This window comes from Cupressus sempervirens, chromosome 6 (genome assembly GCF_028749045.1).
Source record: "Cupressus sempervirens isolate cs-2001-9-10 chromosome 6, ASM2874904v1, whole genome shotgun sequence".
NCBI classification, from domain to species: Eukaryota; Viridiplantae; Streptophyta; class Pinopsida; order Cupressales; family Cupressaceae; genus Cupressus; species Cupressus sempervirens.
The window spans coordinates 531,099,652-531,114,629 of NC_143123.1; positions in this window are offsets into that span (position 1 = coordinate 531,099,652).

Here is a 14,978-nt window from a genome sequence, read left to right on the forward strand (position 1 = left end):
CACACCCAACTATCCAAATCCACCATATGAGAGTTAACACAGAAGAAAACACAACACAAATACAACACCAAGGAGAGAGAACATGATATCTTTATTGATTCTTCAAGTAAACATCATACATGCCCAACTATAAGGCCTTCTGGGTTACGACCAATACAAATTAAATCTTCAAATTCTCACTTGAAGTACCTATCTTCTTTTTGCACTCTAACCTCTAGCTTCTATCTCCTTATCCCTCTCACTCCCTTAAAACCTAACCTTAGACTTGCTTAAATACTTGCCAAAATGGCTTACAGAAGATTCTAAAACATGGAAAGGCCACAAGTCGACTCTTTACAAATATTAGCTACCTAACAGAAATTAAATGCAAGTAGAGTCAGCCCAAATTGGAACTAGACATAAACAACTTGGCAAATGAAAATTGGCACTCAGCATCCACACAAGCTTGGCATCCAAAGGAATCACTCGATAGCAACTATGAACTTGGCATCCTCCAATGCTCGACAACCAAAGGAAATCACTTGGAAACCAAAGACACTCGACAACCAAAGGATTCACTTGGCATCCAAAGAATTCACTCAACAATCAAAGGAACTCGACAAAAACTAAGAACATGACTCGACATCCAAAGAGTTCACTCAACAACCAAAGGAACTTGACAGCAACTAAGAACTTGGTAGTCACTAGCAGAAAGAGAAAAAGTATTGGATTGCAAGGAAACCTAGGATGCTCCTACATCAGACAACTAGGGTTGGAAGAAATGATTCTCCTAAATCATGCAAGTGTCACAACTTGAGTTGAATCCAACTTAGATTGAGAAATCCATGTAGCATCCTCAATAAGTCTATTCTTCCACTTCACCATATACTCATAGTAATATTTTCCTCTTGTGCTCTTACAAATTCTTTGACTCAGTATCCATTCAACTTCTTCAATCTATTTCTTAGGGTAATCATTAGGTACAAAAAATTCATCATTTGACTCATGATACTTGTATAAATCAAGAACATTGAATATAGGAGATATATCCATGTCATTAGGTAACTCAACTTCATAAGCATTACCACTATCAAACTTCTTCAAAATCTTACAAGGTCCAAATTTCTTCATCTTTAGCTTATTGTATGTTCCAACTGAGAATCTTCCTTTCTTCAAATAAACCATCACCTCATCACCAACTTCAAAATCATGATGTCTTCTAGACTTATCAACATTCTCTTTATATTTCTAATTACTTTGTTGCAACCTCAACTTCACTTCCTTATGTAAAGACTTCATGAAATTAGCAAATGCTTCCCCTACAACACTTCTGTTATCTTCTATTATCTTGTCTTCCTTGTACTCCTATTCATAGAATTATTATATTTAAACTCAACTTGTGCCAATACCATCTCCCAATTACTTGGCTTGTCTCCAACTAAACATCTTAGCAAATTACCCAAGCTTCTATTCACAATATCTATCTATCCATCAATCTGTAGATGGAATGTAGAACTAAACTTCAACTCAGTACCCATCTTCTTCCATAAATTTTTCCAAAAATAACCAAAAAACTTACTATCTCTACCAAAATTAATACTTCTTGGTAATCCATGCAATCTCACAATCTCTTTAAAGAAAAATTCAGCAACATGCTCTACATCTGATGTCTTCTTACATGGTATGAAATGAGCCATTTTAGAAAATCTATCCACTACAAAAATATGGAATCATACCCCTTCATTGTCTTAGGTAATCCAAGAACAAAATCCATACTAATGTTACTCCAAGGTTTCTCAAGAACAGTAATAGGTGTATACAAACTAGTATTTTGACTTGCTCCTTTTGCAATTTGACAAACTCCACAACTCTTGACAAATTTCTAAACATCCTTATACATTTGTGGCCAATAATACTTCTCTTTCAACAAACTCAATGTCTTATCAATTCAAAAGTTTCTAGCTAATCCACCACTATGCTTTTCCTTAATCAGATTCAACCTCATAGAACTTTTAGGAATACACAACTGAATGTCTTTGAACAACATACCCTCTTGAATGAAATACTCATCATACTTACTTATGTAATCTTTCAGACTTGGTGCTCTTCACTCTCTCCATGCCTCAAAAAAATCAAGATTAGCATCAATACAACTCTTCCATTTCATCAAAACCAAGAACTTCAACCTTCATTTCAGTCAAAAAAGAATGTCTTCTACTCAATGCATCAACAACTCTATTAGTAACTCCACTCTTATGCTTAATGACAAATGTGAAACTCTGCAAGTACTCAACCCACTTCATATGTCTCTCATTCAATTTATGTTGAGATCCCAAGTATTGTAAAGCTTTATGATTAGTATACAACACAAAATCATTAGGAGTCAAATAATGTCTCCACTTCTTCAATGCTTGAACAATAGCTTAAAAATCTTGATCATACATGAAATACTTTCTTTTAGCACCATTCAACTTTTCACTGAAGAAAGCAATAGGCTTACCTTCTTGACTTGATATGTTCTTATTGCATTACCACTTGCATCACATTCAACTTGAAATACTTTGTTGAAATCAGGAAAAGCCAATACAGGTAATTCAACAACCTTTTGTTTCAAAGTCTCAAAACTCTTGTCAACTCCATGTGTCCATTTGAATTTTTTTTAATCTCCCCTTATTGTTTCAGTCATAGCATTACAAACAACACCGAAATTTCTTATAAACTTCTTGTAAAAACTAGCCAAACCATGAAATGATCTTACCTCACCTACATTCTTAGGTGTAGGCCATTCCAAAATTGCTTTAACCTTCTCAGAATCCATCTTCAATCCATTAGCTAAAATCACAAATCTTAAATACACAATCTCCTCTTGCATAAAAGAACACTTTTTTAGATTAATCAACAACTTTTCCACTTTCAACCTTTGCAATACTTGTCTAATATGCTCAAGATGTTCTTCCTTACTCTTACTAAATATCAGAATGTCATCCAAATAAGCAATAAAAAACTTACCCAAAAATCTTTTCATAACTTCATTCATCAACCTCATGAGAGTACTAGGTGCATTAGTCAAACCAAAAGGCATAACCACCCATTCATAAAAATCACCTTTTGTCTTGAAAGCAATCTTCCATTCATCACCTTCTCTAATTCTAATCTAATGATAGCCACTCTTTAGATCAATCTTGGTAATATACTTTGCTCCACTTAAACAATCCATTATGTCATCCATCCTCTACATAGGAAACCTATATTTCACTATTATCTTGTTAATAGTTCTAGAATCAATACACATTCTCCATTCTCCATTATTTTTAGGTGCTAATATAGTAGGTACAACACATGGACTCAAGCTTTCTCTGATCAAACCTTTCTGCAACAACTCATGCACTTGTCTGTTAAGTTCTTCATTCTCTGTAGGTGTCATTCTATATGGTGCTTTGTTTCGAAAACTAGCTCCAAGAATTAGATCCATACAACTTATTCTTCTTACTAGAGGTAAACCATTAGGAATATCAACAACAACAATATCTGTATATTCATTCAACAATTTTGCAATTTCTACTGGTACCCAACTATCACTATTTGTTGTCACTTGGTCATTACCAACTTTTTCTGCTCAGTCATTACTACCAACACTCGGTCCTCTAGGAATTATAGAAAAAAAAACTTGATTCTTCTTCACTTCCTTTTCAAATTGCTTTCCATTAACCATGCAAACATTTATTGCAGTACAAATGACCTCATTTGGGCTTGCAATCAAAGGCAACAATATTTGTTTCTTCCCATTCACCCAAATAGTATATTGATTCAATCTTCCATCATGCATAGCATATCTATCATATTGCCAAGGTCTTCCCAAAAAAATATGACAATAATCCATGGGCATAATATCACACAACACTTCATCAAAGTAATGTCCAATTTTGAACTTCACAAAGCATTGTTCACTTAACAATATCTTATGCTCATCTTTGATCCATGAAACATGATAGGGTTTAGGATGCTTTAGCCTCTACAATTGAAACTTTTTAACAAGCTTTTTTGATGCCAAATTTTTAGAACTTCCACTTTCAATGATCACTTTGTAGCATTTTCTAGCCATCTTACATCTTGTCTTGAAAAGACTTCTCCTTAATACAAGTTCCTCATCACTTCCCTTATTACATAAGGTTCTTCTTACCATTAAATTTTCTCTAGTCTTAGGTCCACTTTGTGAACCTTCATCATCTCCTTGAATCACAACATTTCAATTACCTTTCCCACTTTCAGAGCATTTACATTCAAAAGATCTATGTCCCTCTTTATCATGTCTAAAACAATTACCATGAAATCCACCTCTAGAATAAGAATTATCTCTTCCTCGGTAAGGAATAGTACCTCCTCGATAGGAATCACCACCTTTCCACTCAGTCTTGTCTTTTTTATCATTCTTCCATTTAGATTTTCCCTTATCTTGCACAAAATTATCAGATCTACCACCTTCTCTATAGGATCTACCTCTACCTCTTTGGAATCTACTACCTTTACCTCTTTGTCTTTATACATGCTTCTTTTCTAAGACCTCCTAAGCTTTCAAGGCATATTGATATGCTTCTTCAATAATTTATAACTTCACAAACCTTATTTCATCTTGAATTCTAGATCTCAATCCATTTATGTATCTTGCAATCTTCTAAACATCATCATCCACATGTCTAGATCTGATGTTCAATCTATAGAATTACTCAATATATTCCTTCACACTCATGTCTCTTTGCCACAAATTTTGCATCTTTCTCAACAAGCTAACTTGGTAATCAATAGGAAGGAATTTTTTCTTTACCCTTTTCACCATCTTTGGCCAAGTTCTCATCTTCTCCTTTCCTCTCCTTTGTCTATTAGTTTGCAAATGTTTCCACCATAGTGATGCATGACCTCTCAACCTGGTGACTATAATCTTCACCTTTCTATTATCAGGAGTGTTTTCATACTCAAAGAACTTCTCCATATTAGAGATCCAATCCAACATAGCATTGGTATCCAATTTTCAATCATAAGGAACAACTTCTACAACAACCTTTGAATTTGCCCTAGACAACACTCGCAACAATATTTCCTCATCTTGGTCTTCTTTAGGTTTTGGAATATGGTTTAGTGTTGCTGCTTCATCATCATTTACATCATCAAGATATGCTCCTTTCCTTTGGGTTGCCTCCACAACATCTAATCTATCTGCAATTTGTCTCAACTGATCTAATATAGCATTATCAACATTATTTCCTCTACCACGAACCATCTTTATAAATTAGGTTCCTACAAGATCGTAACCCTCTGCAAGTTATAAGTCAAATTTGTAAATTTTCCACCATACAACCATATCCAAATTAGGGTTCTACATGATCCAATCTTCACAAGGATGAACCTTAAGCTTTGATACTACTTGATGCAAGGAGGAAAGAATGACTAGGGCCTAGGGCACACCTAACTATCCAAATCCACCTTGCGAGCATTAACACAATAGAAAACACAACACAAATACAACACCAAGGGGAGAGAATGAGATATCTTTATTGATTCTTCAAGTAAAAAATATACATGTCTAGCTATAAGGCCTTTTGGGTTACGACATACAAATTAAATCTTCAAATTCTCACTTCAAGTACTTATCTTCTTTAATTTCTCACCCTGACCTCTAGCTTCTATCTCCTTATCCCTTTCACTCCTTTAAAACCTAACCTTAGACTTCCTTAAGTACTTGCCAAAATGGCTTATAGAAGATTCTAGAACATGGAAAGGCCACAAGTTAGCTATTTACAAATATTAGCTACCTAATAGAAATTAAATGCAAGAAGGGTCTGCCCAAACTAGAACTAGACACAAACAATTCAGCAAATGAAAACTAGCACTCAGTATCCACATGAGCTTGGTATCTAAAGGAATCACTCAGCAACAACTACGAACTTGGCATCCTTCAATGCTTGGTAACCAAAGGAAATCGCTCGACAACCAAAGGCACTTAGCAACCAAAGAATTCACTCGGTATCCAAAGAATTCACTTGGCAACCAAAGGAACTTGATATCCAAATAGTTCACTTGACAACCAAAGGAATTTGGTAGCAACTAAGAACTCGATAGTCACTGGCAAAAAGAGAAAAAGTACAAGATTGCAAAGAAACCTAGGATGCTCTTGCATCACTATGAAACATTGAGTGATGATGACAAACAGTCATTTCACGATAAAATTAAGCATAGTGATCTAAAGGGGAAAAGGTCAAGATATAAATCAAAGGAGTGACACATCTCTAGTATATTTTTTAGCATAGAATTGGACTGACGATGTAAGAAGCAAAAAAAAGAAAAGAAAATAGATTGTAGTAGAATTGGAGCCATTCATACCTTAAAATTTATACAAGTACAGTTGTTATGAGTACCACCAAGTCAAAGGAAACTTTGAGGTTGTAACATAGTGGTTTTAACATGAGGAGGTGTGGTTTGAAGTGGGCGCCCAAATTGATAGTAGCAGTAGATATCTATTATTCACATTGAAAGGAGAATCCATTGGAAGGTGTGGAGTTGTACAATTGTTAAAGTGATATCCAAAGATGACCACACCCATTTCAAATGGAGCTCAATAGATATGATTCCCCTATTAATGTTCTTAACAAATTCACACTTGGAAGGAATACAAGTTTTCAAGTGCCATCATTTTTGGGCCATCTAAAAACTATTTATAATTTACTACAATGTTTCAAATTTGAATGAAAAGTATGTTGCCACACAACCAAATTATCTTTGAAAGTGTGAAATTTCTACTTGAACATGCTTCTTGCATAAGAGTTAATGAAGAAAATATCCTCCTCCAAGTTCTTTGTCATGCCCCAAGAAATATCCTCTTCTACAACACACTTTTTTGCAATGTCAAGGATATGATTTAGTTCCTTCACTTCAGGGATCATTCCGCTTATTTTCTTCAAAAGAAAATAATCAAACATGCACTTGGTCAATGTTGGTGTGACTGAGGAGAAGCAACTGGATCATGTTTAAAGCTCTAAGGAATGTATTAGAGGAGAATGTTTTGACTCTGCCAAGGAAAGGATCCATGAGTTTTTTCCTACATTTTTTGGGTGGTAGTCGTTCAAGCTATTTTTATATCCCAAGATATAGTTACATGTTGTTTGAAAGGACATGAGCTATTTGAAAGCTACATGCTCATGTTGAGGGCCCTACAACAAACAATGCTAGATGGAAAAGTCAAACAAGTTTTGACCAAGATCATAGGTAGAGAGAAAATAAGCAATGATGTCAGTAGGCTAGCACATGGGACAAAAGCACATGTTTGCCTTGGTAACCATGTGGTTAGCAGAATTAGCCTCGATGGTGCAAAAATGAGAGATATGACCAAAGTCACAACTTCACAAAGGTAAAATGTTAAGTTGAAAGCAAGCCCCCAATGGTGTGAATAATATATGTCACAATTTCATTTGGTTCAATTGCAGTTAAGGTTGAGAAGCTTTGAAGCTCCGAAATAAGGTTAAGCACCCGATCACTGAGGTTAAAGCATAACTTGGGGTTGAGCCCATGAAGCTACATTGAGGTGATACATGGAAAGGTGTCTAGGTGGAAATGATGAGTTGGCATTAGTTGTGTAAAATTTGGCTAATCAGAGATCGACATGTGGTGATCAACTAGGGGTTGATTTGGATGGAAAAGGGGCCAAATAATTGAAAATTAAAAAAAATATTTTTTATTTACGAATTTTGAGCATTCAGGGCCTAGAATATAAAATCTAATGCTTTTAAAGTTTTTTTCTATAGTTTTAACTATAGAAATTTTTAAAATTTTCATTTTAATGCTTTAAGCTTGCAATGGGGGCCTAATTTTCAAACTCATGCCAGAGGGGTGATTTTTGTCAAAAATATGTAATGCGGTATATCATTGAAACCAAGAGAAGATGAAATTTTTGAATATGGGATTAGAATTCACAAAGGTATTAAATAGTACAAATTATAAGAAATTTTGTGTTTTCTAGGGTATTCTCAATAAAGTGAGCATAATTCATCATTGATCATCAAAATTAGTTGGAAGGCAGATATGAAAGTTTGTTGAAGTCATAATTTGGTCAAAATTATTATGAAAGCTTTATCTTGCCTCTAGAGGTCATTTGATAGGTGTTTTTCCCTCGCTTTGATCTCAAATCTGACAATAAAATCAGTTACACTATTCAATCATTTTGAAGATATTTTCAAGGCTTTTAGTAATAACAAGGAAAGGATCTAGTTTTCAGTTGTAGAGAGAGTAGAGATATGTTTTGAATTTTTAGATGGAGGTTTTCCAAGTGGACAAATGGCATCATTTCATTTGATTTGGGATTTCTTCCTTTCTATTTGGTCTTTTCTTTTCTCTTTCACAGGGGTTGGTAGTTTTCATTGTGAGACCATAGGTTCCAGTTTTTGATATGTTTTATTACTATGATGCCATGTTGGCTGGTTCTAGTGTGTTTGTGAGACCACATTATTGGATCCAGAGCTATGTTTCCACCACATTCTTCAACATTTTCTCTTGTAATGAACAACAAGTAGTAAGAATATAGATAGTTATGATCTGTTAGGCCGTTTTAATGTTTCAATTTCATGCATCTTTATGTATTTGTTTCAAGGAAATAAAAAATAAAATTTTAGCAGCAAGTTGATCTTCTATCTTTGTTTTGTCTCCTATTCATGCTATTTGTGATCTTCTATGATATATGTACAAGGTGCATATTGCCTAGTTGCAATTTATTTCAAATCGTATATGTTATATTGTTTGCTTGTGATTCAAGGAGTCATGTAAATTGCTTATTTTATCATCATAGGGTTGCAGATCTCATGAAATTTTAGGTTGAGTATGAGATTTAGAAAGATGTAGATGTCAAATTCACAAGGTGAACAGATAGATTAGAAAGTCCTGATGTATGAGATATGTCAATGACTTTTAGGGATGTGTGTTAGGGGTTTATGGGATTTCCCAATAGATAGGAAACTAATCAACTACATGATCAAAGTGTAATTTTGTTCATATCATGGTTATGCCAAAATCAACATCATAATCAAATATCTTTTTTCTTTAATGTTGAAGGAACTAAAAGGTGTTGCCCTTGCTTGGCTTATAAAGTTCTTAAGTCATGTTATTAGCTATTTCATGTTTGGGATATTTGAATATGTGTTAGAAGATTAAGGGTTTTATCTACTTTGTTAGATTCAAGTGTATGTTTTAGCACTAGTACCATATAAATGAATATGAGGTCCACCCACCTAGGTCTTATAAAGCCTAAAATAGAAGAGGGGTCTAGCCTTATAGTTGGCTCGATGTCTGAAAGGGTATATTGTAGATGGGAATTAGCTGCCCCTAGATGTATCTTATTCTCATCAGGGTAATTTGAAACCATAATATTTCAAAACACCAAAAAAGGGTATTGATTTAAAAAAAAAAATTCCTATCTATGCAATTAGAGTATTTACAATTCATGGATTGGGATGTACATGTCATAATGATCTGAGCTTGGATAGTCTAACTAGTAGACTTGGTGCATTTGAATTCTCAAATTTTGGTAACTATACACCTTCTAGTATTAAATATGCTTTCAAGTCTCAACTAAACCTTAATGGTCCTAAAAGAAAGAAAAAGAGTAATCTTGTGGACAATGACAGTGGATTAGATGATGATCTTGATGATCTAGAAGCATCATTGGCAAGAAGGCTACCAAGAGGAAAAGGAAAATACAAAGGTAAACTTCCTATAATCTATTTTATGTGTAACAAAGTTGATCATATTGCTGCAAGATGTCATGATAGGGATGAGAAGGAAGAAAGGAAAGATAAAAAATACCAAGGAAGGAGCAAAGACATAGACAACACAATTAAAAATGTCAAGATAATTGAGGTGGGGGGGGGGGTGAATCAATTATTAGATCAATATAAATTTTATCACACGTGATCAATATAAATAATAACCATAAGAAGATACACATACATAATAACACAAGATATGTTAACTACAAAAAGCCTTGATTAGAGGGGAAATACTCATGGGGATGGTACCCAAAAAATGATGTACTAATATATAAGTTTCTTGTTAGAATATATAATTTTTTAGGAGCCAATGAAATACATTTAGTAGATATTAGTCTGTGTTAAGAGACTTTGAATCCCTATGAGGAGATTCCAACCCTATTAGGAGGATTTGTGTTAATCCTATTAGGAGTTGTATAAGATAGAAGGACCCACTATCCAAACAGCTTCAGGAGCAAGACCATTTAAGTCACTCTCCAATTGGCCTCTATATTATTTCTTTTAGAATAATAGAATGCAAGTGAATATTTTAGAAACTCAAGTCTTTCTCTATCCTCTTACCATGCCTCTTTTGAACCAAGCACTTCCTTGATCTCAATAGTAGATCTACAAACTTGCATCACAATAATCACATTGATCACTTACTCACATTTTCTTAATTCACATATCACTTTCACAATTGGCACTTACACACCTTATTAGAAGGAAAATAAATTTCCTTTATGCCAAGTCCTTCAAATAATTGATTCAATCATCTTTGAGGCTTTCCTAATTAATTATTATGTGAAATTTTCCAAAACCATCATCAGGATATCATCTTTCTCTATTTGATTGTACTCATCCAAATTCTACCCCTATGAGGAGATATAATCCAAATTCTAGAAACTACTTCTTAGGAACTCTATCTGCAAATTGTCTTCTATAAATCTTTCATAAATCTTACCAATCTTCAACTATATATATGTGCACTTTAACACTACATGAAGACATGCTATAAAACATATCCTCAACTTCTCTTGAACTCATCTTCAGTCCTTGACCTATATGATCTCGAATACTATCTACTACTTTTTCAATATTTGCTGCATGTTGACATCAATGACAAACACCATTAGGAGTACAACACAAAGTCTTGATATCAATCTATCCAATGCTCTAGTGATGGTAGGATAATCTCCCATAGGAATATTATTAGCATTCATGCTAATAATTTACCCCTTTGTCATTAATGGCAAAATAGATGAAAAACATCTAAGTTCCAAGAATACCAAATCCAACTCTATTGTTTTGTGTTGTTGCTTTCATCTTGTCAAATCATCTTCATTAATAAAATCTAAAAATCTTAGGAACAAATCTTCATCAATGTTATTTCTACCCCATTTACATAACTCTCTCCCTTATTAACATCAATCTTTTCTTCATAATTCTCCCCCTATCACAGGAGACATCTTTTCACATGAACTCACTTCTCCTCCATTCATAGGAGATGTTTTTCATGCACTCATTCTCTCCCATTGATATCAATGATAAAGAGATCATTATCTTAATCTATTTCTTAATGTCTTCAACCAACTAGAGTCTCCAAAGCTACTGTTCAATACCTGCTACCAAGATTCCTTCATGAATCATCTTAAACACAAATATTCCTACATAGAGGAAGCATCAACATTTAGTATAGATAAATAATAATTCTTTGTACCACTGGATTGATGCAATCTCAACATCATCTACTCTAACATATACATGAGCATTGAAAATACCCAAATGTATCATTAGGAAAAGGCTTTGTAAATATATCTACAATCTACTCCTTTGTAGTCACATATTCTAATTTGATCTCTTTCTCTAAAGCTTTCTCTCTCAAAAAATGATACTTAATAGATATGTGCTTTGTCTTAGAATATAAAACATTATTCTTAGACATACTCAATTTACTTGTGCTATCACAATGTATGATAACAAGCTCTAAAAAATCTATCCTAATATACTTCTATATTTGTTTCCTCTACATGATCTGATTGCAATTTTTTACTACTACTACATACTCTACTTCTTTTGTAATCCATAAAATACAATCTTGTTTCTTTCTTAGCCAAGAAATCAATCTTTCTCCCAAGAATAATTCTACACCACTTATACTCTTTCTGTCATCCATATTGCCTTCCCAATCACATTAATATATGCACATAGGTTAAAGAAATTTGATCTATCACACCACAATCCAAAATTAGGTGTACCTTTAAAATATCTAAATATTCTTATTATTGCTGCATAATGAGATTCCTTTGGATCACCTTAAAATCTTGCTCCTATATTAACTACATTTTCTACATATTTGGTTTTGTATGAGTCAGATATCCAATTTGTTGGTGCTTGATTTAACAAATATTTCAACTACTAGATAGCCAAGCCAAGATTTCATCTAAGGGAAACTATCTTTATGATTGATTAAGGGTATCATTATAGCTCCTAAAAAAAAAGATAAAATGGATGATTGATATTTGATTTTGAATCAACATAGCCCACATATGAAACAAGAAACTGAATTGATCCCATAGTTGATCAGTGCCCTATCCATGTTGGGTATTCTATAAATCACAATATCTAGGATATCAATGATCTATCACATACATCAAGATATCATATATATCTTATTACTTTGTGAATCAAACATCAATGTTCAAAGTGAACTTCATACTCATCAAAATCCATCCATGAAATTGGCAACCCTATTAAAATATATCAATAATTTACTTGATTCTTTGGAAAAAAATCAAAAAACATTAAGATATACAACTCAAAATGAGGTGCAATTGGATCTGTGCTCTTTTTCCACACATCACAAAATATTGCAAACAACAAAGACAAGAGACATGAATTAGAGTGAAACTAAGTAATTTGTTGTTCTTTGTATTCATTCATTTGAAACAAGTACATTCAAGATGCATGAAAGACTCATAAAGCACACAATAAACTATAATTATACATTATATCTCCATTAATGTTGCTCATACAAGAGAGAAATACTAAAAGAATGCTAGAAACCTAGTTGAGAACTTGCCTAAAAGTTTGGGAACTAACCCTATACACTGAGAGAAGAAAGAAGGATATAGATGAGGAAAGAATCGAGGATCTTATCTAGAATCAACACTTGTCCACTGCAATCTCTCTGCAATCCTATTGCAAAACATCTTTCACATCTCTAGAAATCAAAACTAAATCAAATCCCACCATTGCCATAAAAAACTCTGAAAATATCTCTAAGAATGATGTGAAAAGCCCTTTTCTAATAAAATATTTGATTTGTTGACAAAGGTTTCAAAAAACCCTACCAAACTGATTTAGAGGCAAAATAATACTGCTATAATGAACCTCTCCAAGTTTGGCACATACCTATCTAACCATTTTAGCCACAAATTGAATCTTAACTACTCATACCAGAATGGAGTTTAAATCTGAGTGCCTTAGAGAAAACTATTCATAGGTACTTCACACTGACACCTATGCAAGCTCTAATGACATAACTAGAAAATAGATGTCAAGATCTTTTTGACAATATATAATAATCCTATATTGGCCTTAAAGAAATACCCACAACATCCAAAGGAAGTTGTAGGTTCAAAATTGATTTACAAGCCTTGAATTTGCAAAAAATAACTTTATGCTAAAGTTAAAACTTTACAAATGAAACCAATTTCATTTAAAATTCTTGTACATTCAAAATGAATAAAAAATCATTTTTTGCAACTTTTCATTTTTCCTTCATATTCACTTTGGGTCAAAACTTGTTGATTGACCCTGTCACATGGTGTTCCTAGATTAGTTGATCTCTAGTTGGTCATCCTGCTTCATCAACACCTTCTAGATGCCTCTACCACCTAAGTGCCACATGTCTCCATTTCATGGCTTCATGACCTTTAACATTAATCATTAAACATATCCATCAACTACATGACTAACTACCACTTCACCCACTTAGTGATGTTAGGACTGCCAACTACTTACTCCACCACTAACATTCAACTATGCATCTAACTGCTAGTGGTTAGTTATGATGTTAGAGTTGTTAACCTCCTACAACAACTTTAACTACCAACTGTGCATCTAATCACCAACTTAACTATTTCATGATGTTGGGACCACTAACATCTAACTGCTAGCCTAACTAGCAACTATGTGATTAGCAAGCCCACCTCAGAATGTGTGTGACATGTCACACTCTAATTCATCCATCTTCTTAGAACTATGTGTCAAGTGTCACATTATCATTAGATCTCAAGCTACCACATGTTGACATCTAGTTGGTCTTTCGATTCTTGAGTTATCTCCATGTCACTAATTGCATTAGTCAAAATTATCCTCATTCTAGCCCGAGCTGGCTCTAGGTCCCACCTAGGTGAGCCTTTGTCTAAAAAGGCTTATGCCTTTAAGACAAGTCATTATCATGCCATTGCATATAAAAATAGTTTAAATCTCCCCTACCTGTCCATTGTGGGACTAAATCATTGAACTATTCTCGACACACTATGCAATTGACAACTCTTGAAACATATGAAGTCCTCTCTCAAAACATTGGCTCTGCCTTCTAAATATGTTGTTATTGAACTTGAAAATTCAATGAGAATACAAGTCAATTTTGCAAAGATATGCCTTGATTTGATTTCCATTATATACAAAGGGGAGAAGCCCCAATCTACTCATGCTACTGTATGACACTCCTTCACTTTAGTTATGATTGATTGCATTGAAATTTTGGGACAATGAAACATATGAGAGGAAGCATGATTTGGGAAATCTGTTACTAAAAATAGTTTGCAAATAGATCGGGGGAAGCATTAACATATAAAATCTTTGTGTAGACATTTTTCCATATGAATGATGATGGGTGGGTGAAAGGAACAACTATAGCATTCCATTGCATCTCTAGCAGCATGCTGGGCAGGGCCACCCTCTTTCCTATTGATTTTCACAAATCAATTGACGGATGACTTCCTTCATCTTCACTTTATAATGCTAGAACTCAAATTGATTGCACCCTTTTGAAGGAATGAATGATACATGTTCTGATACCACACATTTTAAACTTTGGCATACATTGGACACACTTCTAGTAATTTAGGCAATGCCACAGTGAATAAAATTAGGAGAGAACACAGACAATTTGTGTGCATCATGGATTTCAAATATGCAAAT